This window comes from Pleurodeles waltl, chromosome 5, assembly GCF_031143425.1.
Source record: "Pleurodeles waltl isolate 20211129_DDA chromosome 5, aPleWal1.hap1.20221129, whole genome shotgun sequence".
Taxonomy (NCBI): domain Eukaryota; kingdom Metazoa; phylum Chordata; class Amphibia; order Caudata; family Salamandridae; genus Pleurodeles; species Pleurodeles waltl.
In genome coordinates this window covers 483,945,424-483,971,793 of record NC_090444.1, presented here as the reverse complement: position 1 = coordinate 483,971,793, position 26,370 = coordinate 483,945,424, and positions in this window count along the sequence as shown.

The following is a 26,370-nucleotide window of genomic DNA, read 5'->3' as shown; positions in this document are numbered from 1 at the left end:
CAAGCATCATGTCTATACCCTACAATCAAAATTAAAAGGGTACATCATAGGAGTATGTGAGATAGTGTTCAACAGTGATCAATGTTAGTGGGCAAGATGGCAGCGGCAGCAGACGCACCTTGAGTGAGCTCTACGTCTGGCCTAATAATTAATCCTACAACATCCTTTGCCGTTCTGCGATATTCACCTGGTGGACAAACCCTGTCACCCTAGAAAAAAAATTCCAGCTGCCATGGAAGACTTTTGACAAAGTGTTTCCTGAATAGGGCCACAGTCCATTGCTACCTGGAAGAGGCTGACAGAGGCATGGGATGTGGCCCCTCCGCACCTGACCAGCTTGGACCAGACAACCCAAATCTAATGAGGGACCCCTGCTACAACCCCGACCTCCATCCGCCTCTACTGGGGTGATCCACCTGTTGGCGAAACAGAGAGTTGCTGAGGACCTGGCTGGCGTGGGAACCCTAGGGAAGTGGCCTGTGACTGGCACTGGCCACAAAAATAGTAGAGGAAGCCAGGGAGACCGGAGGACCAATAGCAGAGAAATGCCTGCACTCCAGAGCATCAGCAGGATCACACCAGAAACCACGCACCCCCTCCCATGGGGCATGCGGTGGCCCAGACGGAGGGACCTGAATGCAGTGGGCCGCACTAGGGGTCTGGTATCGCAATAGAGTAGGGCGGAAGGCCTAGCGGCACTGTCTAAGAAGACAGTGGCTGATGTGAGAGCTGAGGGGGAGCAGCCTGCAGCGTACGCTGGCTGGGAAACACAGTGGAGAGAGCCAGTGTGAGGCTGCCTTCACTGGTGCTAGCTAAACCACACCGAAGACAGCACGTCCACACCCTGAGGGTCAGGCGCTGTCCGTACGAAGAGAGCTGAGTACAACAGGCCACACCGGATGGCTGGTGAAGGATGCAGAGATGACTGATCTTGCCTGGAACTGACAGAGAGATCACAGTCGAGTGAGTTCATACCCAACCCTGCCTCCCCTGCCCCAAATGGATAATGTGGTGCGCTGAAAGCCAGTACAATGAGCAAATGGAGAGAGAAGCCAGACTATACAAGGGTGCACAGAGAGAAGCGAGGCATTCCTGCCACTTCAGAGACAGGATCGCACTGGTGAGGAGGCCCCCCTGATCATACACATTGCCCTGAACAAACTGAACCGTTGTTAACCCATACCCTGCACGTACCAACAGATAAGCACACCATACACTAACAAGACCTGGACTGAAGAAGGAAAGAGAGAAAAGGGGACCGCAAAATGAATCTCCCCACTCTGCAGACCTGTTAACATGTGTGCAGGGGCTGGTGAGAGTTGTCTGTGGGCTAGAGAGACTGGGGAGAATCATCCTGCATGGAGAATCCTTACCTGGTCATGGAAACCCTTTGAACAAATAGCAGAGGCTATTTGAGACAAAGGCCCCAAGCCCCATCAGCAGGGAAAAATGGATCGCTACACAAAAGCCATTCCTCCACCAGCAGAGGTGCATCCGCCAGCTAAGCCCACTACACAGCCCTCCTCTTGCCAATATATTCCTCCAGAGAGGTTGTGGAGGGAAAGAAGGGCGAAGTGCGATCCTGCGTTAAGATTTCTGCAATGTGGTGGAGAGAGTCACATCGGCGGAATTGAGAATCTCAGAACTGGAAGACAGAGTACATGCCCTTCACAGGGAAACAACCTAGGCCTGAGCCTCTACCAAAGAAGTGACATGGAGACTGGAGGATGCTGAAAACCATGCCCTGTGAAGCAATCTGAGATTTGTGGGATTCTCTGAGGGGGTAGAAGCCCACCAATACTATACAGTTCCTAGACAAGTGGCTGAGACTCACTGTGCCCCCTGAAAAAATCTCCTCATGTTTCATAAATGAATGAGCGCATAGAGCACTGGGAGGAAAAACCCACCACGTGGGGACCCCCCAAGGCCTGTGATAACACGATTTCTGAACTTCCCGGAACGAGACATGATCCTTTCCAAAACACACAAAAGGAGAGAAGTGCGCCACGAAAATACAAAGAGCATGATCTTCCCTGACTCTACATGAGAAGTCCTAAAACAGAGACTCATCTTCAACTCAGTCAAGGCTAAACTGCAGGACTTATTTTACGGTATATGCTCCTGTTTCTTGCACAATTAGATGTCTTATTCCAGGGGAATTCCTTTTTCTTCCAAACTACAGAAGAGGCCTAGGAGTTGCTAGAAGAATGCCACACAATACATACACGGATGAGGAAAGAGGGTGACTCACATCTTGCTGGAGAAAAAGGAGCTCGACTACACGACTGCAGAAGCCAAAGAGGAGAGGTAGGCACCCACGCCGCAACCAAGGGGGAGCACTGTGGAGAAACACAGAGACTGGAGGGGGCAACAAGAGGTCACCTCAGGCTCCACAGGGGAACAACCTGTGGGCACCAAAAAAGCAAAAGAGATGCTGTGGATGGAGAAACTATATATGGCTGCACTGGGGATGAGCATGAGACTGGATCAGATTCTCCAAATTCTCTGGCAGCTGCCATAGCAAATTTAGAACAAGATCTCCAACTCCTTCCTTAGACGGCATGGCTGTAGGACTAAAGACAGTGATGTGATTGTGGAACAGGCAATGAGATTAGGGGCTAGACAATGACTGCCAGAGCAGCATTGATCTTGGGTAAGAGTGGCTTGATGAACCTTACTGACCCATGAGTTAAACTCACTAAGAACAGGAACAGCCGATCCCAAAAGTGTTGCAGTGATACAGGAGCGATCCACCTCCCCATTGCTCAAAGCTGTGTGAGGAAGAGTGAGTGTTGAGTGTGAATGTAAGTTTTGATAAGCACAAGTAAACCTGGGTGAGTGAGAGCGGAGTGAGCAACCGAAGGAGGTTAAGAATCACATCACACACACCCACTACACATACCCCTCTCCCACCCAACTCAACCCCCCTCAAAACCCCCCCACCACACTATCCACATGGACCCCTACCACACACGAAGAAACTGAAAAAAACATGAACTCTATCCACTCCGGTTCCCCCTCCGACCCCTGTCCACACCACATCTACAACAAAGCTAGCCCTACCATCGCCCCCATACTCTACAACATAATCAACTCCTCTTTTGACTCCATCACGTACCCAGACCCCTGGAAGCACACGGAAATTACCCCTCTCCTAAAAATAAAACCAAACTGACCCGGAGATCCTCTCCAACTACCGGCCCATCTCCCTCCTCCTGTTCCCCGCCAAGGTTGCAGAGAAATTAGTCAACACTCGCCTATCCCACTTCCTCGAAGAAACCAACACCCTTGACCACTCACAATCTGGGTTCCGCAAGAACCACAGCAGACAAACCGCACTCATCGCATGCACTGACGACATCAGGACCAAAGTTGACAAAGGCGAGACCGTCGCACTCATCCTCCTAGACCTCTCCGCAGCTTTTGACACCGTCTGCCACCACACACTCCGCACATGCCTCCACAACATAGGAATCCGCCACAAAGCCTTAGACTGGTTCTCCTACTTCCTCACCGACCAAACCCTGAGAGTCCGCCTCCCGCCCTTCCACTCCAACACTACCAAGATCACCTGCGGAGTCCCCCAAGGGTCCTCTCTCAGCACCACACTCTTCAATATCTACATGATCCCCCAGCCAACATTCTCCGAGCACACGGAATCACCATCCTCTCATATGCAGATGACACCCAACTCATCCTCTCCCTCACCCGCAACCCCACCACCGCCAAAACCAACCTACACGCCGCTCTCCTAGACACCGCCAACTGGATGACCACTAACCATCTCAAGCTCAACTCAAACAAAACCGAAGTCATCATCTTCAGCCCCAACAAAACCACATGGGATGCCTCCTGGTGGCCCACTGCCCCAGGCCCCGCGACCCACGCACGTAACCTCAGCATCATCCTCGACCCCGCCCTCTCCATGACACAGCAAATCAATGCTCTAACCTCCTCCTGCTTCCACACACTCCGCACCCTAAAAAAATCCTTCAAATGGATCCCCCAGAGACCAGAAAGACAGTCACACACGCACTCATCAGCAGCAGACTGGACTACGGCAACACCCTCTACGCCGGCACCACACTCAAATTCAAACGCAAACTCCAAAGAATCCAGAACACAGCCGGGCGCCTCGTCCTTGGCGTCCCCCAACACGTACGAATCTCACCACACCTCAAATCCGTACACTGGCTCCCCATAGACAAGAGAATCACATTCAAGATCCTCATGCATGCACACAAATCCCTCCACAACACCGGCCCAACATACCTCAATGAAAGAGTAAACTTCCACACTCCCACACGCAACCTCCGATCAGCCGACCTCGCCCTAGCCACAGTCCCCTGCATCCAGCACACCACCACAGGAGGCAGGTCCTTCTCCTACTTCGCCCCCAAAACCTGGAACTCCCTCCCCACTGACCTTCGAAAAACCAAAGACCTACTGGTCTTCAGAAAGAACCTCAAGACTTGGCTGTTTGACCAGTGACCCTCCCTGGCCCGTCCCCCCCCCCTCAACCCCCCAGTTCCTCCCCCCCAACGCCTTGAGACCCTAACGGTGAGTAGCGCGCTCTACAAATTTCTTTGATTGAAGAAAGACTGTTTTGCTTTCTTTTGATTTAAGAAGTTAATTGTTGGGGTGTTGAAGAGGTGGGCTAGAGACCTCCCAGACTCAAACCATAATGCAGTTGCCTTGGAGACAGTGGGGTATGCATATATGTGGGCAGGGCGTATGGTGGAGGGACAGGGGTAAATGGTTCACAGTTTGTTCAAGTAGTTCAAGCCATCTCTCTCAGAGCTGCATGTTGAGACAGTTGAGGCAACAACTGCATCACATAAATAAGTATAGAGGTAGTCAGGCACAGTCAAACTGCAGGCATGTCAGGACATGAAGATATAGACCTGGGCTTAACCTCTATTTTATCATGGTATGTGGAATGTTCTGGAAAACAAAATAAAAAGGGGACTAGTGAACGCATAAATCAAGAGACTGAAAACAGATGTGGTCTTTCTATGAGAGACCCATCTCATGGGATCCAGATGCTGCTTTCCTAATAGAGAGGCATACACTACCTTGGCACACGCCAACTTCATTTCAGGGTCCTGGGAAGTAGAGATGTACCCCCAGTTTAGACCTCAAAAGTCATGGATAGACCCAGATGGGAAATATGTGGCAATACGAGGGCTGTAGGGCATAAGAGACGTCATGTTTATAAGTGTGTACGCCCCCCAGAGATTACAGCAGAATACTTTGAAAAAGGTGACAGAGGAATAACTAGAAACAGATTCTTCACTGCATATTGTAAGGGGAGACTCAAACGGCGGCATGTTTCTTAGTCAGGTTAGGTCATGACCCACTCAGGGCTCCCTAAGAGATATGCCATTGGCTAGTTTTGTTCGGACACTAGGGCTCACTGACCTTTGGCATTTATGCCGCCCCCAATGCTGCAAATACTTCTAACTACCTAGAGCTTTTTCCTGCCTAGAATACATCTTTGCCCCTGTGGGGGGGCATGAGAAACAAAGAAGCAGAATATCTGGCAAAGTGAATATCAGATCACCTTCTGCTTCTAATAACATTGGGGACCAGGGCTTTCCTATCTAACAAAGGATGGAGGCTCAATACCTGGGAATTCAGAGACGCTCAAGTCTTGTAAGAGTTAAGAGTAGGCACTAAGCTGCACTTTGCGTAAAAAAAGACTCAATAGCCTAGGGAGCAATATTATGGGAAAACTTTAAAACCGTACTTAGAGATAGAGCTCAGAATATCATAGCACACAAAAGAAGAAGGGAAACACAAGAAATAGAAGACATAGAGTGAAGGCTGCTAACATTTGAAGAAAATATTGGTGCAGCGCCCGACCCCTTGATTCTCTGGACCAAGGAGTTCATTCAGAAGGAATATCGCACCCTGGCAGATAAGGAAGTGAGGACACAAATTCTAGCCATGACATACAAACTGTATGATGCAGGAGAACAGGCGGGTAGGCTTCTGGCTTGGCTGGGGGGTAAAGAGGAAGATGCAATATGGGTACACAGTATAGGGGATGAAGCGAATATTGACCATAACACTAACAAGATGATTGCCCAAGCGTTCGCTCACTACTATCCAGCCTTATATAACGTACACCCGCTAGCAGAAGCTCCTCAAATAGATGACTATTGAGAGCATATTGAAATGCCAACTCTCCCAATAGATCACTATAACAATCTTGAAGCTGACATTACCCTCTCAGAAATAACAGGGACAGTTGTGCAACTTAAGCTGGGCAAAGTCCGAGGACCCAATGTACTGCCAGCAGACTTTTTTAAGCACAATGCGCAAATCCTTGCTCCTTACCTCTTGCAGCTATACAAAGAAGCCAAGCAGGATGGGAAATTACGACCAGAACTGTGGAAAGCTACAATTGTAGTTATACACAAACCAAGGAAGCTGGCCATGCATTGTGGCTCCTATCAACCAATCTCCCTCCTCAATGTGGAGGCTAAAATACTGGCAATGAAGTTGGCCATTAGATTGGTAGCGGTTGTCTCCCCATTGATTCACAAAGACCAATTTGGCTTTATGCCCACAAGATCTACTAGATTCAACTTGTGTAGACTATACATCTGGACAGAGGCAGTCCAAAATAGGCAAGACCCACATACACTGCTCATGATAGATACAGGAAATGCATTTGACACAGTCCGTTGGCCCTTTTTGATGCAGGTCCTTAGGAGTTTCAGTTTCAGACTTGAATCTCGGGAATGGATAGGGCTATTATACTGTGACACAGTAGCCACAGTCAGAGTAAATGGAACATTATCAACTGAGTTTCCCATTGGGTGGGGTACTAGACATGGTTGTCCATTATCCCCCCTCCTGTTTGCCCTGGCCCTGGAGCCGCAGGCCTGTCTGATCAGGACACACCCCAAAATAAGAAGCTTACAAGCAGAGAGTAAATCAACTGAAGATGAGCGGATCTCACTATACACAGATATTCTGCTCTATGTGCCACACCACAGAGAGACTATTCCAATGATACTAAGGGCAATATTTATACTTTTTGACGCAAAACTAACGCAGTGTTGCGCCAAAAAAATTAGCGCCGGCTAACGCCATTCTGAAGCGCCATGCAGGCGCCGTATTTAATCAATGACGTTAGCCGGCGTTAGCCGCCGGCGCTGCCTGGTGTGCGTGGAAAAAACTGACGTACACCAGGCAGCGCCAGCGTAGGGGGATATGGAGCTTGGAGCTTCGGCGCCAAAAAATGTGGCAAGTCAGGCTGAGGCAAATTTTTCGCCTCTACCCGATTTGCGCCATTTATTTAGACTCCCAACCCCCATAGAAATGACTCCTGTCTTAGCAAAGACAGGAGTCATGCCCCCTTGTCCAATGGCCATGCCCAGGGGACTTCTGTCCCCTGGGCATGGTCATTGGGCATAGTGGCATGTAGGGGGGCACAAATCAGGCCCCACATGCCACAAAAAAATAAAAATAAAAAACTTACCTGAACTTACCTTAATGTCCCTGGGATGGGTCCCTCCAGCCTTGGGTGTCCTCCTGGGGTGGGCAAGGGTGACAGGGGGTGTCCCTGGGGGCATGGGAGGGCACCTCTGGGCTCCTTCCGAGCCCACAGGTCCCTTAACACCTGCCTTGTCCAGGCGCTAAAAAACGGCGCAAAAGCGGCCGTGTGTCATTTTTTTTGACCCGCCCACTCCCGGGCGTGAATTTTGCCCGGGAGTGTAAATACGGCGCACATGCCTCGGAGTCAATTTTTTAGACGGGAACGCCTACCTTGCATATCATTAACGCAAAGTAGGTGTCCACGCTAAAAAATGACGCAAACTCCATGGACTTTGGCGCTAGACGCGTCTAACGCCAAAGTATAAATATGGAGTTAGTTTTGCGTCGGAATTGCGTCAAAAAAAACGACGCAATTCCGGCGCAAACAGAGTATAAATATGCCCCTAAGGGCCTTGTTTATACTTTTTGGTGCAAAACTGCACTAAGGCAGTTTTGCCCCAAAAAGTTTTGCACCGGCTTGCACCATTTTTTAGCACCAGCTGGGCACCATATTTATGGAATGGTGCAAGCCGGTGCAAATGGTAGGTTAGCTGAAAAAGAAAAATGACGTTAGGCAGTTTTGAGTCAAAATAAATGATTCTGACCAGATTAGCATCATTTTTTGATGCTAAGGGGCATATTTACACTCCTTTTGCACTGAATTAGCGTCATTTTTTTTAACTCTAATTCAGTGCAAAACTAACTCCATATTTATACTTTGGTGCTAGACCCGTCTAGCACCAAATTTATGGAGTTAAAGTCATTTTTTGGAAGTGGAAACCTACCTTGCCTTAATGAGATGCAAGGTGGGCGTTCCCGTGCAAACAAATTACTCTATGGCCTTAAAACCATATTTATACTCCCATGCAAAAATGGTGCAAGGGAGGGAGGAGGGGTCAAAAAATGGGGCAAAGCTTGCTTTGCCCCATTTTTTAAGAACTGGGTCAGGGCAGGCGTTAGGGGACCTGTGGCCCTATTTCCATGGAGGAACACCATGGAATAAGCCCAGAGGTGCCCTCCCTAGGCCCTAGGGGCACCCCCACCCACACTAGAGGGACTGCGAGGATGGGGGACCCCATCCCAGGTAAGTACAGGTAAGTGCCTTTTATTTTTGAAAGTGCCATAGGGGGCCCTGAAATGGGCCCCCATACACGGCACAGGGTGCAATGGCCATGCCCAGGGGGCCCCTGTCCTCTGTGCTGGCCACTGGGGTGGTGGGCATGACTCCTGCCTTTTCTAAGGCAGGAGCCATGTGGCATGGTAGGTTTAGCACCATAAAATGACGCTAATCTGGTTAGAGTCATTTATTTTTACTCTAACCTGCCTAAAGCCATTTTTTGGTGCTAAACCCTCTTCTTCTATATTGCCAGCCCCACCCGACTAAAGTCATTTTTTAAAACTCTAGCCTACCCTTTGCACCGGCTTGCACCATTCCATAAATATGGTGCCCGGCTGGTGCACAGAAATGGTGCAAGCCGGTGCTAAATTTTTTGGTGCAAAACTGAGTTAGTGCAGTTTTGCAGCAAAAAGTATAAATAAGGCCAATATTTTGTAAGTTTGCGCCACTTTTGTGTCATAAAATGACGTTAATGCGGTGCAAAAAATGTTTAAATCAGGGCCTTGGTGCTAGATGGGTCTAGCACCAAAGTATAAATATGGAGTTAGTTTTGCACCGAATTAGAGTAAAAAAAATGACACTAATTTGGTGCAAACAGAGTATAAATATGCCGCAGAGTATAAATATGCCCCTAAAATGGCATTAAGGCCATAGAGTCATTTTTTGCACGGGAACGCCTACCTTGCATCTCATTAAGGCAAAGTAGGTCTCCACTTTCAAAAAATGACTTTCACTCCATAAATTTGGTGCTAGAGGGGTCTAGCACCAAAGTATAAATATGGAGTTAGTTTTGCACCGAATTAGAGTAAAAGAAAATGACACTAATTCGGTGCAAACAGAGTATAAATATGCCCCTAAATTTTTTTTATAAGTATAGGGTGCACCCTGGGTACACCATTAACTGAGACAAGTCCGGTCTATACCCTCTGGGAGAAGAACTAGGCTTGGAGGAGCTGCCTAGATGACTGTGGATCATGAGGGAGGATTTTAAATACCTTGGCGTATTTGGCACCCTGGATAGAGAACAGGACTTGACTCACAATTTACATTGTGTGCTAGTAGAGTTCCAGGCAGATGTTGATCTGTGGAGGAAGCTGCCTTTGAGGCTAATGGGACGAGCATCAATGTTTAAGATGATCACCCTGCCAAAGTTCCTAAATGCCCTCCAAAACCATTATTATCCCATACAAGACAAAATAAATTAGGAACTGCGTAAGCTACTATGGGATGGAGGACATTGCAGGATAATGCTGAAAACCGTACAGCAGAATCAGTACAATATGGGTATCACCCTTCCTGATATTCGGACATACTACTGGGTAACCCACCTAATAGTAATTTATGAATGGGGACACTCTCCTGGCGATCATCCCACTTGCTCCATGGAACGGCACCAGTTCTATAGCAGGTCATATTCACACTATCTATATATAGGTAAAGGGGCCGGTAAACTGCTACAGGCAACAAGATTGACTATAGAAGCCTGAACCAAGACTGTGAGGTATATAGGATGTGAGAAGAGATGTACACAGGAGACTCCATTGGGGAAAGCTTAAAGGGAAGAGATGTACCCAGGAGACTCCATTGTCGAAAGCTTAAAGGGATAGGGAAACTGAAAGGCTTTAAGGATTCGGATCTCATCTTGATTTTCAAACTAGGAGATCTTAATGAGAATGGGGAGCTGATCTCCTTCAGCTCCCTCCATCAGGATTACCTACTTAACACCATGCAGTACTACACGCATGGCAAGCAGAGAACGTTGAACTGACGAACATCCCAAGAATATGCCCCATCAGAAGGTAGGTTGCTTCAAGGGGAACTGCTGGAAAAAGAGGTCTCTTATACATACAAAACCATAAACAATAACATGCCTGGAAAATTAAACTAACTAAAGGAGACGGGGGACGACTTGGGGGGACTGAACAACACAGATGGGGAAGCGGCCCTAATGCAACCATAAGAAGTGCAGATTAAATTGAGACTCTGATTGATACAGTATAAGATCCTCCTAAGAATCTACTATGATCGGGCCTACCTACACAGATTCGGGAATGCAGATCCATCAAATTGTCTGAAATGTTGGGACAATGTAGGATCATTTTACCACATACCTTGGGACTGCCCCGCTGTGTGCACATATTGGAGAGCAATTCTGAGGGAACTAGGTAAGGGCCTCGACATATCCATGTATCCCTACGGAGATAGACATTCTGAGGAGCTCAGCTTCTCTTTAGCAACCTCAGTCTCATTGTGGCTAAAAGAGACCTAATTAAACACATGGGAGCAGCAGAGACTCTCACCTTAGCGGAATAGCAGAGGGTATGGATGTGTACATGGTTACAGAACAAGTCACATACAAAGCTAGAGGTTGCCCAAGATAATTTGCTAAGATCTGGGGTCTGTGGTGTAAATATTATAGAACAAATGTGATGATTGACAATGATATAACATCGCAAGAATGAACCTTAGTACTCTTATGTAACGAGACATGATTAAATACTATTTGTTGGATACTGAATTGTCCAAAGGTAAAAGAAATGAGAATTAAACTGCTGTATGTGACATATATTTTTTATATGCAACACTATAAGGCAGAAGACACTGGGAATGCCTAAATGCATTATATTTGTATTATTTAAGGAAAAACTGAATTATATAAAAAAACATTGTTCAATTTTATTAGTGAAAAGGGAACCAGAGTATTGGGGTTTATAGATTAAAATTACCATCCAGTGAAACATTGCACCATCACAGAGTCTTTGCAGTGTGGTCTACATTCTCCATAAAGCATAGTGCAATAATATCTTAACTCCTAATCACCATATAGCTCAACGTAATAACAGGTACCCACTCACTCGTAAGAAATCATTACTGCTTTCCTCAGGACATGGTCAACAAATAACTGAAACCTGGGATTGAGCTGCTCACGCCCCAGGAGGGCAGAAGCCTGTCTGTGAGGAGGCAGCATCTGGGGCTGCAGTGAAAACCTCAGAGGGCTGGTATGGCAGTACTGGGGGTCCATGGTGGAGCCTCCAGGGTGCATGGAATTGCCCCCCCCCCAATACCAAAATCAGATTAGGGGTAACATTTCCAGTTCCTAGACACCTGACATAGCCATTTTGGAATTACCATTGTGTTACCACTGTGAAGCTACATATTGACCTATATGTAGTGCACACTTATAATGGCATCCCTGCACTCACGAAATCTGGGAAAATGGGCCTGGACGACATGGGGGCACCTCTGCTAGTGCAGGGGTGCCCTCACACACAGGTGTTATGCACCTAGCCTTCAGGGTCTGAAGGTTAAACACATAGGTGACTTATAAGTGTCCTGGTGCAGTGAAAATGGCTGTCAGATAGTGCTTACACTATTTCACTCAGGCTGTAATAGCAATCCTGAAGAAGTGTTTGTATGCACTCTTTAAGGGTAGCAAAAGAAATGCTGCAGCCCATAAGGATCTCTTGGAACCCCAATGCCCTGGGTACCTAGGTACCATATACTAGGGACTTATACGGGGGTCCAGTATGCCAGTTTGGAGTGGAATACTGGGTTACAAGTATGGAAGTGCAAATTTGGAATCAGAGAGAGCATAAGCAATGGAGTTCTGGTTAGCAGACTCCAGTGACACAGTCAAGCATACTGTCAAAACAGTAAAACAAACTGACATGTAGGCCACAAACTATGAGCACTGGGGTCCTGACTAGCAGGATCCCAGTGAGACAGTAAAAACACACTGACAAACACTGACAATCAGGCCATAAAATGGGGGTAACCTTGCAAGAAATATTCTACTTTCTCACACTGCTACATTGCTTGAAGAACTCAGTTGGAATCAAATTGTTAAAAAGGCTCCCAGCAACTGGCATTTGTTAGCTGGTAATTTATTCTGGCAAACGGAGGGCACTATTTGATCTGTTGTTTCAGAATATCGTTGGCATATGTGTGTGGTACTTACCTTTGAGTCCTGCAGTTATTTTGATAGTTCCAGGTTGTACTGGGTCAAATGGCAGTCATTTTTTAAGAGGAAGTGAAGGGTGTGTATCAGTATTGAAGGTTGTGTAACTGAACGGGGACCCCAAGATAGTATACAAAGTAATAAGCCCCCTTTTTTGCTATGTGTACTAATGCACTAACTGTTTGCAGTATGGCACACATGGGGGCATATATGGCGTTCCATTTAAAAATTAATAAATGCTCCTTCCTGAAGCTATTGGCAACACGTACAGTGTATAGTGCAGGTGTTTTTGGTCTGACTTGAAGGAAGGGTTGGTTTTCTGACCATCAAAGTTTCAAGGCCCTGTCTCTCTGAACTGAAATATTATTCTGAGGTTAAGGAGACAACAGTTTAATTTTCAGAGTTGCATAGAGTGGCAAGGGCAAAAGTTAGAAGAGTTCAAGTATCTGGTATACCCTCTGGTTAGTCTAGAGGCCATTTCAGCTTCCGTTCCTTAAAAGTTGGGAGAAGGAAGGTTTCATAGAATTTATATACAATTGTGACAGAATAACCAGCAATATGTGGGTGTTGCACATAGTACAAGGTTAGAGTAGAGTTTATTGACATACCAGTATAGTTAGAAGAACAATAGTTTCCCTGATGTTTGGAGTTTCAGAATTACTTGACGAGTTCAGATAGAGAGAAGATGCCATAAAAAGGTGCAATCAAGATGTACAGAAATGGTACAAGGATTTCATAAGTACTCTCTTTATGGGAGAGAACAAAGACAACTTTGGGAGACCTGAAATACATCTAAGAAATATAAACAAATTTGTAGTGTGCCAGCATTTCAGGATGGAGGAGCATGCTGAAGATGATCTGGTGGATGCACGTAGGAAACACTGGCATTTATTTTTCGGCATTAGACATTTACCAAAACCAGGAGAGAAGAAAACAAACAAATCAGAACCACAGAGGAAGGGAAAGACTGAAAAGCCATCACAAAGGGGGAAAGCTGAAGCCTTGAAGAGTGAGAAAAGAAGCAGGGAGTGTCTTCTGGTTCATTAACCTCTTTGTTGCGGGCGTCGGCCACTGGCCGACGCCCACACACCCTCCCTGGTGCGGGTCACGACCAGTGGCCGACACCAGGAAGGGTATCAATAAGGCGCACCCGAGGATTTATTATTTTTTTTAAACCCCCCCCCCGGGAGACACGGAAGCTTCTGTGTCCCCCCCCGGCCCCCCCACCTGCCCCTTTGTGACGTCAGCGCGCCTCGCGGCGCGCTGACGTTGCAAAGGTGTTTTCCCCATCAAAGCAGGAAGCAGCCTTGCGGCCGCTTCCTGCTTTGATGGGGAAAACGGCCTTTCCCACGTTCGGGAAGGCCTCGTAAGAAAGGGGAGTGTCTCCCCTTTCTTACGAGGCCTTCCTGAAAGTGTTTCCTGGCCCCCGGTCGCAGCTGTGCTGCGATCGGGGGCCAGGAAACACTTTCAGGTTTCCTGGCCCCCCGAACGCAGCACAGCTGCGATCGGGGGGCCAGGAAACACTTTGAAAAGGCCTCGTAAGAAAGGGGAGAGTCTCCCCTTTCTTACGAGGCCTTCTCAAAGTGTTTCCTGGCCCCCGATCGCAGCACAGCTGCGATCGGGGGCCAGGAAACACCACTAGACGCCAGGGATTTCACTTTGGGGGGGCGGCCCCCTCGGAAAACGGGCCGCCCCCCCCGGGGCATAATTAATAAAAAAAAAAAGGTAGGTGCCCCCTGGGGGGGGGGGGGGGGGGCGCGATTGCGCCCCCCCCCCAGGGGATTGTTTTTTAAAAAAACAATAAAAAAATAAATAAAAAAAAATGACAGGGGTCGCCCGTGGGCAGGGTGACCCCCTGTGGGGGCATTTTTTTTTTAGATGTTATAGGGTTTCCCTGGGGGCCATTTTGGCCCCCAAGGAAACCATACAACAACTAAAAAAAAAAGATCTATATATAGATCTATATTTATTTTATCTATGTAGATAGATATATCTATATACATGGATATATCTATAGATATATCTATGTACATAGATATATATATATATATAGAGGTAGATCTATATATACCAAAGAGATTTATAAAGTGTGCTACTCACCTGTGAGGGTCTCAAGGCGCTTGGGGGGTGCGGGGGGAGGGAAAGGGGCTGGGAGGTTCACTGTTCGAAAAGCCAGGTTTTGAGGCCCTTCCTGAAAAGAAGTAGGTTTTGGGTCTTACGAAGGTGGGTTGTGAGGGCGTTCCAGGTTTTGGGTGCAAGGTAGGAGAAGGATCTGCCCCCGGTGGTGGTGTGTTTGATGCGGGGGACAGAGGCGAGAGAGAGGTCAGCTGAGCGGACGTTTCGTGTGGGGGTGTGGAAGGTGACTCTCGTTGAGGTAGGCAGGGCCTGTGTTGTGGAGTGATTTGTGTGCGAGGATGAGGATCTTGAAGGTGATCCTTTTGTCAATGGGGAGCCAGTGGAGGGATTTGAGGTGTGGAGAGATGTGTTCGTGTCGGCGGAGGTCGAGGATGAGTCGTGCTGCTGAGTTCTAGATGCGTGTAGTTTGCGCTTGAGTTTTAGACTGGTGCCGGCGTAGAGGGCGTTTCCGTAATCAAGCCTGCTGCTGATGTGTGCGTGAGTGACAGTTTTTCTGGTCTCTGTGGGGATCCATTTGAATGTTTTTCAGTATACGGAGTGTGTTGAAGCATGAGGAGGTGAGAGCGTTGATTTGTTGGGTCATCGAGAGGGAGGAGTCTAGGATGATGCTGAGGTTGCGTGCGTGGTTGGCGGGGGTGGGTGCAGGGCCTAGCGTGGTGGGCCACCATGAGGGGTCCCAGGTGTTTTTGTGTGGGCCAAAGAGGATTATTTCGGTTTTGCTTGAGTTGAGTTTCAGGTGATTGGCTGTCATATATATATCACTTTTGTCAATATGTGTGTGGTTTCCCTGGGGGGAAAAGGGTCTGACTTGTCTAGTGGCAGTTTTAGTGCCATAAAGAAGCGCAGAAGGTTTATATGCCTACTGCAAAGAGCAAATCTGTATTTTATGTAAATAGCTGAGTACATTAGCAAAGTCTATGGAGAGATGAAGGGCACTTTTGCTGGGTGGTAATGAGGGAATCCGAGGAGGAGGGAGTGGGAGCACCAATAATGATTGTTGGACTGGGCGCAGGAGGTGCTAAAGACTGTGACGAATGGTATGTGACAAGGTGTTTTTTGAGTGTCTTGAAAGTACGTGCTGATTGAGGGAAGAAGCGCAGGTAAGGTGGCCTCTACTGTTGCACGTATCTCACACACCATCGATTTTGTGACTGTCTACGTAGGCTAGTGTTTTAGAGCAACAGTTTAGCCAATAGCAGAGATGGCATCTTGATGGATGACTGCTGCCTGCACTCGGGTTATAGAGGACCGCTCTGACATAGGATCAGAGACTGAGACATCAGATACTGAGACAGCATCTGAGGGATAGGACAATGGCGCAGACTCTGGGAGTGATTTTTCAGTCAGAGGAGTCCCATTCGATAACTCCTCTTCCAGTACATTATGAGGGAGGTGATGAGGACAGTCCTGCTGTCCCTTCCCAAGCTGTTTGTGCAACTGGGTAATAGTGGGTTAGGCCAACCCAGAGAGCAGGTGAATGCGGCGGCAAGCAGAGAGAGAGTGCTCTCTTGGGAGCTCCCCAATTTAGTTCAGCCCCAAATTCCACCACCCAAATCATATTGTGGAGACATCAAAATTATCCATGGCAAAACAAACTGGTTTTGTAAGGCAGGCACCTGTGTTTTTGGTCCTGGATTCGGCGGCCATATAGAGAAACACACTAAACCCAAACATTTCTGGAAACTAGACATTCGGGGGAGTCCACAGAGGTGTGACTTGTGTGGCTTCCCCAAAGTTTTCTTACCCAGAATACCCTGCAAAGCTGAAATGTTGAAAAAAAACTCAATTTTTCTCGCATTTCTGTCACACAAACTACAGGAATATGCTGGGATCCACAATATTCCTACCACCCAGTGACTCCTCACCTGTCCTGATAAAAACACACCCCACTTGAGTGCCTACACCTAGTGTCTGTGTCAGGAATGGATCACCCCAGGGTCAACAGCTGCCTCACGTAAGGACCAACATTGACCGTTGTGTGATCTATTCCTGTCGCAGGCACCAGGCCTAACCACACAAGTGAGGTATCATTTTTATCGGGAGGCTTGGGGGAACGCTGGGTGGAAGGAAATTTGTGGCTCCTCTCAGATTCCAGAACTTTCTGTCACCGAAATATGAGGAAAACTTGTTTTTTTAGCCACTTTTTGAGGTTTGCAAAGGATTCTGGGTAACAGAACCTGGTCCGAGCCCCGCAAGTCACCCCTCCTTGGATTCCCCTAGGTCTCTAGTTTTCAGAAATGCACAGGTTTGGTAGGTTTCCCTAGGTGCCGGCTGAGCTAGAGGCCAAAATCTACAGGTAGGCACTTTGCAAAAAACAGCTCTGTTTTCTGTGATGTGTCCACGTTGTGTTTTGGGGCATTTCCTGTCGCGGGCGCTAGGCCTACTCACACAAGTGAGGTATCATTTTTATCGGGAAACTTGGGGGGACGCTGGGTGGAAGGAAATTTGAGGCTCCTCTCCGATTCCAGAACTTTCTGTCACCGAAATGTGAGGAAAACTTGTTTTTTTAGCCACTTTTTGAGGTTTGCAAAGGATTCTGGGTAACAGAACCTGGTCAGAGCCCCGCGAGTCACCCCATCTTGGATTCCCCTAGGTCTCTAGTTTTCAAAAATGTACAGGTTTGGTAGGTTTCCCTAGGTGCCGGCTGAGCTAGAGGCCAAAATCAACAGGTAGGCACTTTGCAAAAAACAGCTCTGTTTTCTGTGATGTGTCCACGTTGTGTTTTGGGGCATTTCCTGTCGCGGGCGCTAGGCCTACCCACACAAGTGAGGTATCATTTTTATCAGGAGACTTGGGGGGACGCTGGGTGGAAGGAAATTTGAGGCTCCTCTCAGATTCCAGAACTTTCTGTCACCGAAATGTGAGGAAAACTTGTTTTTTTAGCCACTTTTTGAGGTTTGCAAAGGATTCTGGGTAACAGAACCTGGTCAGAGCCCCACGAGTCACCCCATCTTGGATTCCCCTAGGTCTCTAGTTTTCAAAAATGTACAGGTTTGGTAGCTTTCCCTAGGTGCCGGCTGAGCTAGAGGCCAAAATCTACAGGTAGGCACTTTGCAAAAAACAGCTCTGTTTTCTGTGATGTGTCCACGTTGTGTTTTGGGGCATTTCCTGTCTCGGGCGCTAGGCCTACCCACACAAGTGAGGTATCATTTTTATTGGGAGACTTGGGGGGACGCTGGGTGGAAGGAAATTTGAGGCTCCTCTCCGATTCCAGAACTTTCTGTCACCGAAATGTGAGGAAAACTTGTTTTTTTAGCCACTTTTTGAGGTTTGCAAAGGATTCTGGGTAACAGAACCTGGTCAGAGCCCCGCGAGTCACCCCATCTTGGATTCCCCTAGGTCTCTAGTTTTCAAAAATGTACAGGTTTGGTAGGTTTCCCTAGGTGCCGGCTGAGCTAGAGGCCAAAATCTACAGGTAGGCACTTTGCAAAAAACAGCTCTGTTTTCTGTGATGTGTCCACGTTGTGTTTTGGGGCATTTCCTGTCGCGGGCGCTAGGCCTACCCACACAAGTGAGGTATCATTTTTATCGGGAGACTTGAGGGGACGCTGGGTGGAAGGAAATTTGAGGCTCCTCTCAGATTCCAGAACTTTCTGTCACCGAAATGTGAGGAAAAATTGTTTTTTTAGCCACTTTTTGAGGTTTGCAAAGGATTCTGGGTAACAGAACCTGGTCAGAGCCCCGCGAGTCACCCCATCTTGGATTCCCCTAGGTCTCTAGTTTTCAAAAATGTACAGGTTTGGTAGGTTTCCCTAGGTGCCGGCTGAGCTAGAGGCCAAAATCTACAGGTAGGCACTTTGCAAAAAACAGCTCTGTTTTCTGTGATGTGTCCACGTTGTGTTTTGGGGCATTTCCTGTCGCGGGCGCTAGGCCTACCCACACAAGTGAGGTATCATTTTTATCGCGAGACTTGGGGGGACGCTGGGTGGAAGGAAATTTGAGGCTCCTCTCAGATTCCAGAACTTTCTGTCACCGAAATGTGAGGAAAACTTGTTTTTTTAGCCACTTTTTGAGGTTTACAAAGGATTCTGGGTAACAGAACCTGGTCAGAGCCCCGCGAGTCACCCCATCTTGGATTCCCCTAGGTCTCTAGTTTTCAAAAATGTACAGGTTTGGTAGGTTTCCCTATGTGCCGGCTGAGCTAGAGGCCATAATCTACAGGTAGGCACTTTGCAAAAAAACAGCTCTGTATTTTGTGAAAAAATGGGATGTGTCCACGTTGTGTTTTGGGGCATTTCCTGTTGCGGGCGCTAGGCCTACCCACACAAGTGAGGTATCATTTTTATCGGGAGACTTGGGGGAACATAGAATAGCAAAACAAGTGTTATTGCCCCTTATCTTTCTCTACATTTTTTCCTTCCAAATATAAGAGAGTGTGTAAAAAAGACGTCTATTTGAGAAATGCCCTGCAATTCACATGCTAGTATGGGCACCTCGGAATTCAAAGATGTGCAAATAACCACTGCTCCTCAAAACCTTATCTTTATCCCATTTTGGAAATGCAAAGGTTTTCTTGATACCTCTTTTTCACTCCTCATATTTCAGCAAATGAATTGCTGTATACCCAGTATAGAATGAAAACCAACTGCAGGGTGCACCTCATTTATTGGCTCTGGGTACCTAGGGTTCTTGATGAACCTATAAGCCCTTTATATCCCCGCAACCAAAAGAGTCCAGCAGACAAAACGGTATATTGCTTTCAGAAATCTGACATCGCAGGAAAAAGTTACAGAGTAAAACATAAAGAAAAATGGCTGTTGTTTTCAGCTCAATTTCAATATTTTTTTATTTCAGCTGTTATTTTCTGTAGGAAAACCTTGTAGGATCTACACAAATGACCCCTTGCTGAATTCAGAATTTTGTCTAGTTTTCAGAAATGTTTAGCTTTCCAGGATCCAGCATTGGTTTCACACCCATTCCTGTCACTAACTGGAAGGAGGTTGAAAGCACCAAAAATAGTAAAAATGGGGTATGTCCCAGTAAAATGCCAAATTTGTGTTGGAAAATGTGGTTTTCTGATTCAAGTCTGCCCGTTCCTGAAAGGTGGGAAGATAGTGATTTCAGCACCAAAAACCCTTTGTTGATGGCATTTTCAGGGAAAAAACCACAAGCCTTCTTCGGCGGCCCTTTTTTCCAATTTTTTGGGAAAAAACTAAATTTTCACTGTATTTTGGCTATTTTCTTGGTCTCCTCCAGGGTAAACCACAAACTCTGGGTACCATTAGAATCCCTAGGATGTTGGAAAAAAAGGACGCAAATTTGGCGTGGTTAGCTTATGTGGACAAAAAGTTATGAAGCCCTAAGCGCGAACTACCCCAAATAGCCAAAAAAGGGCTCAGCACTGGGGGGGAAAAGGCCCAGCAGCTAAGGGGTTAAAGAAGCACCAGGTGGAATAAAGACTATGCAGCCTTGGTATTCATTGTGCCATCTTTTAATTACAACGGCTGTGAGCTTCTAAGCAGTGTTTGAGGTACAACACTCATTCTTTTACAAATTAAGCCACGTGGGGGTGATCCTGTGTTTGAAGGGAGATTGCTTTGTGAAATTAAACATTAAAGGTTGTACTTTACTCTTCCTATTATGGTTCACTATTAACAACATCTGTAACTGAGATGAGCAAACATTTATTTTGTTTAGGTGGCTGCTAGTCATTCCAATATCAGCATTTTAGTTTTGCACAAAGTGTCTTGGCAGCTTACCTTGGAGAGAGTAATACAAAAGTGAACATGTATTAAGTTAACATCCTTTGAATGTTTCAATGATTGAGGGAGCTAAAGAGTAGTTGATGATTCTGATGAAATTGCTAGAAGTCTAGAATTTGTGGAAAACCAAGAAAATGTGTTCAGAGTCATGTCAGGAATTAAAGTTGTGGGGATTCCATGTGTACAAGATAAAGTGATTTTTTTTCAAGCTTCTTCCCAAGCAAATAAGGAAAGTAAAAGGGGATCTGCTGAAGAATTGCTCTTTCAACCTGCATGCTTTTGCTCTCATCACTAGTCTTATATCAGCGTTCATTCAGTCTGCATTACCAAGAAAACTGCATTATTGAGCTCTGCATTGCTTACATTAAATGGACTTATACATGGGTTTATTGTACAGAGACAAAATATTTTTGACAATAAAAACAAGAAAGAGATTATTTGGTCTCAAGCATCTGGGCAGGCCTCTGAGATTTCCAAGCAGGTTCCGGCAGCAAAGCAGCCCTTCCAGGTGCAGCAAAGCAGTCTTGTGAAATATACAGCTGACCACAGCGGCAGGCATTCATATGCAAATAATTCCACAGGTCCAGAAAGTGAACTGAAGAGTGGGTCTGAGGGTCCCCTTTTTATAAACTGTGCCGTCTTTGAAGTAGGAGAAGTTTCTAGAGAATTCCCTTTGAAATATTTGAAGTTTTCGGACTCCCCTGCCCTGATTCCAGGTTAGCTGCATGGCACAGCACAGCCCATTCAGTTGCAAGAGGGACTGTGCCCAGCTTTGCACCCTGATCCTACCAGTGGATGGTCCATTCAGGCACACCTTATCCATCTATTGTATGGCTGTCTGGGAAGAATAAATAAAGTCCAACTGACCACTATACAGTGTCATGTGACCCCGGGAGGCAGCAGGCATCAAATAGTTTAGGGCGGGAAAATGAAAACCTTTGAAAAGTGACCTTTTTTGTGCAAATTATAACTTTAAACCCGACTTTACCATTAAAGAGGGATTTTAATTATAATTTCTCAAAATACCAAGCATGAAATGCTTACCTGTTGCCAATCAAAAGTTATCACGTAGTAAATGCAATAAGGCAGCGCAATGTTATCCAATGGGGAAGGTACGCTTCAAAGTAGTGAAAAACAAATATAAGAGTTTTTCACTACCAGGAATTGTAAAACTTAGAAGCACAAGCCTAACCTTTTATTTACAAGGATTCTGCCCTATGGTCTACCTAGCTCCTACCTTAGAGGTGACATATGCAATGAAAGGGGAGTTTAAGGCTTGGAAAGGGGGTTTGATTGCCAGGTCAAATTGGCAGTTTAAATCTACTTTCAGGCTGCAATGGGAGGCCTGGGACATGTTTTAAGGGGCTACATAAGTAGGTAGCACAATAAGTGCTGAAAGCCCACTAGTAGCATTCAGTTTACAGGCCTGGGGTATATGGGGTATATGGTATAACATGCTTCAAGGGGCTTATGAGTAAATTAAACATGCCAGTCAGGTGTAAGCTGATTTTACCTTGTTTGGGGGGACAGGGAGCACAAGTACTTTAGTACTGGTTAGCAGTGGGAAAGTGTAGAGAGTCCTGAGGCCAACAAAAATGAATTTGAACAAAAAGTATAGGCAAAGACAAAATGTTTAGGGGTAGACTACCCTAAAGCTGAATGGTTCAACACATGTTCCCTCTTCAAAGTTAGGAGGACTACCTCTTGGGAGTTGTCATCACTAAGTTGGAAGAACCTGGAAAGACCATCAGCATAGGAGTAGTCTGAACTAGGATGGTGTTCTATCGTAAAGTCCATTCCATATAGGGAGATGGACCACCTCAACAAGTTTTGTATTTTCACCCCTCACCTGCATGACCCATCTGAGGAGTCTGTGGACTGTCGGAAACTGTAAAGGATTCCCTAACCCATATGGTCTCAGCTTCTTCATTGCCGAGACCACAACAAAGACTTTCCTTTCAATAGCACTCAACCTTGATTCCATGGGATGTAGCCTCATAGAGATGAAAGGTTCAGGTTTGTCTAGGCCCTCTTCATTTAGGTGTGATAGGGCTGCCTCAATGTCATGCTCTGAGACATCTGATTATACACTGAATCCTTGGAAAATTCATGGGCCTTAAGCACAGGGGCTGTGCACATAGCCTGTTTGAGGGTGTCTAATGTATTCTGGCTCATCGCTGTTCAGGCCACTTTCTTGGGATGCCACTTAGAAGACAGCTCAGGCACGAGGGCATCAATGGTGCCATTTCCCTTGACAAACTTCCTGTAATAACCAGTCAGGCTTAGGAAGGCCCTGCCTTTTATCTGTGTTTTTGGGTCAGGATAGTGTCAGGATAGTGTATATTCTGGCCTGGAGTGGCTGCACCTTACCGCCGCCACGAGGTGTCACAAGTACACCACTGGACCATGCCCTATCTTATACTCACTGTTCTTTCAGCCCTGCCTATTGCAGGTCCAGAAGCACTTCCTACAGGTGAAAGAAGTGGTATTCCCAACTACTCTGAGGACAGCTATGTCATCCAAATAAGCAGCACTGAAGCATCCATTCCAGCTAAGTGCTTGGTTCACCAGCATGTGAAAGGGGGCATGCTTCAGTCCAATAGGTATTACCTTAAATTGGAATTGGCCCTCTGCAGTAGTGAAGTCTGACTTCTTTTTAGCCACCTCAGTTAAGGCAATCTGCCAGTGACCAGAAGTCAAGTCAAAGGCACAAAAAATGTGGTAGCCCCTAACCGATCTATAAGCTCATCAGCTCTGGGGATGGGGTGAGCATCAGTCTTGGTGACTGAGTTGAGCCACCCGTAGTCCACACAAAACCTGAGTTCTGGGGCAGTGCCGGATGGGCAGCTTTGGATACTTGCAGCACTGAGCTGGACCAATGACTACTGAAGTGCTCAAACACTCCTAACTCCAATGTCTTAGAAACTTCGGCCCATATTTATATTTTTTGTGCGCCACATTTGTGCCATTTTTCAACGCAAAAGAGGCGCAAATTTACAAAATACAATTATATTTTGTAAGTTTGCGCCGCTTTTGCATAAAAAATTATGCAAATGCGGCACAAAAATAGTATAAATATGGGCCTTCATCTTTAATGCTGGCCCTCACTTTGTCTAAGTGCCTGTATATTTTATTCTTGACAGGCAGGTTGTCCCTAGTGTGAATGCCACGGGTACACACATGTGTAAGTCCAGAACTGAGGGAAAATAGTAAGTCAAACTGTTCCAGCAAGTGGGGACAATCACCTTGCTATTCGTGGGTCAGTGAAAGTGAGAGGTTGACACCTTCCACTGATCCATCTATCACTTTGTATGACAGTAATTCAAGGAGATGTTCACTCTCTACTTCCTCTCCATCATCATTCACCAACAACTTGCTGACCTCAGACCTCTCAAAGTGGGATTTGAGGTGATTAATGTGGAGTACTCTTAAGGGGTTTCTGGGGGACTTCAGATCCACCAGGTAAATGGCCACCCCTTCCTCTCAATCACCTCATACGGCCTAGTCCAACAGACCTAGAGGGCCCAAAGCTTCACTGTCTTTATCACCCACAAATTGTAGCTAGGCTGAAACATGACCAGAGTAGCCGCTGGTCATTCCACTGTTTTAGTACCTCTTGGCTTCAAGTTCTTAGATGCCTTCTTCCAAAAATGATCTGGTTCCTGAGGGTCAGCATGTAGCAAACCACATCTTGAGGTGCTTTCCAGGGAGCTTGATCTCACCCATCCTTAACCACACTAAGGGGTCCCCTAACAGGGTGACCACACAAAAGTTCAAATGTTCTAAACCCAACTCCGTTCTGTGGCACCTCTCTGTAGGCAATAAGCTCTAAGGTAAGTTTGTTTAGATAGCACAGGATCACATATCTGTTTTTAAAATCTAATTTTAATGTTCTGTATCGAAATTGAAACTGTTGAGGTTGGGATCAGCTAATAAACCATATTCCTTGGAAATAGGCCATTTTTCCTACACGGGGGAAGATAGAGGCACCATTTTTAGGAAGTGCATGCTCTAGCTGTCCACAAAGCTAGATGCATATAATTGAGGACACTGCACAGACATGCACAGCAGGTGGCAAAACCCGTCTGGTGCCCTAGCAGTGTCCCACCAGCAGCTGTGCCAGCCACCATGCCCATAGCCTAGAAGGAGGAATCTTGCGCATTTGTTACAACAGGGACCTACTAAGTAGCCTAGTCCCTGCACAAGAAAGCACTTTACAAACCCACTACTCTCCCTAGAGAATAGCCATTACTGCCCCCAATGTGGTGTCAGAGTAAAACCTCCACAGTGGGACAAAGTCACCACCTCCACTCCAGAGGTTAGGAAAAGTAATGCACAGTTCTCTTCAGCTCTGATCAATGTTCGCTCACTGCAGAAACATGCTGGCAGCATTTTTTATTTTATTAGTGAAGAAAATCTAGATGTGATGTTTTTGTCAGAAATCTGGTTATCTAAGATCTCCCACTCGTCATTTGCCACAGCTATCTCTGAAGGCTATAAAACACATAATAAGGAACACCTGAGTGGAAGTGACTGCCTGACAATCCAAATTGATGACCTGTAGGGACTGGAGACACTGGGCTACTGCCTCACCTTGTCTTCTCATCAGTCTACTTATGGGGTATTAATATACAGACCTCAGAGCCCTGCAGGACCATTTCCGAATTGGGAATTGTTCTTGAACATTTGCCCCTAAGATATGCACATTTCATGATATCGGGTGATCTTAATTTACATATCGATGAAGTAGAAGATAGTAAGTTGGCTGCACTGTCAGAAATCAATTGATCCCTGGAACCTACCCAATTTGGGTTCAGTCCTATACATCAAGCAGGTCATGTGCTCGTCCAAATCTTCTCCAACGTCATGTTGCAGGTGGGTGAGCCCATCCCACAAGTCTAGACAAATCGCTACATGATCACTATATGATCAAGGTTTGCTGGTCTGCCTTGGTGAAGGATCAAACCCCGACAGTCAGAGCTCCATGTGCCTCATTAGCGTTTCATAGAGTCCAGCTATGGGTTTTTACTCTCTCCCTGGAAAAGAGTACCTCTTCTATTTCTCTCAGGCTCAGTAGAGTAGGAAGTCAGCTTGCTTGACAGTTGGATCTGTAATACAACCAATAAGCTTGCGCCCATCTACTGATATATACCCAGCAGAAATAAGCCATCTGGCCGCTGGTTCAGGGATAGTCTTAGAGAAGAGAAGAAATGTTGTAAAACTCTGTAGAGACAATGGCAAAAATGCTACAGAGCTGATGACAAAGTGATATATAAGCACCTCTCAAAAAATGCTATGCAGGGGTCAAAAGAGCTAAAAAGCCATATCTTGAAGAAAATATAGAGGGAGCAGGAAATAAATCAAGGGGAACGTTTTAAGTAGTAAAAAAACTTTATGTCATTGGAGGTATTCACCAGAGTCTAGCAAACATCAGTGAAATGATGCGATTAGCTACTTTCAAAATAAGTTCTCAGTTATCCAGGCTAGTCTTTCCTCTGGCACTCAGGTAGGAGAGGGTTTGATGGACCTAGTGTACTCAAGTACTGCCACAACGACTTAGGCTACACTCTTAAGCTTCCATTAAATTCCCTTGAAGTGGTCACTAGCAGCCACATGTTAGTATTAGCAGGGCCGTTGTTTCAGTGGGGGAGTTTGGGGTGTTAGACCCGCCTAATAAATGTATTTTGTGATAAATAGTTGGGTACATGTGCTTTTAGTCGAGTATGGTGAGGTGCCAGATTTCACCATGAATTTTTACACACACTAAAAATGCACACACACACTCTCCCTCTCTCTGTTTGGAAAGATAACGGAAAAAATGTTGACTATTTCTCAAAACAATGTGTTTTGCATCACTTAGTACCCAAAGCAATCCACAATACTCTCCCTTTCCACTGCCCCCAGACTCC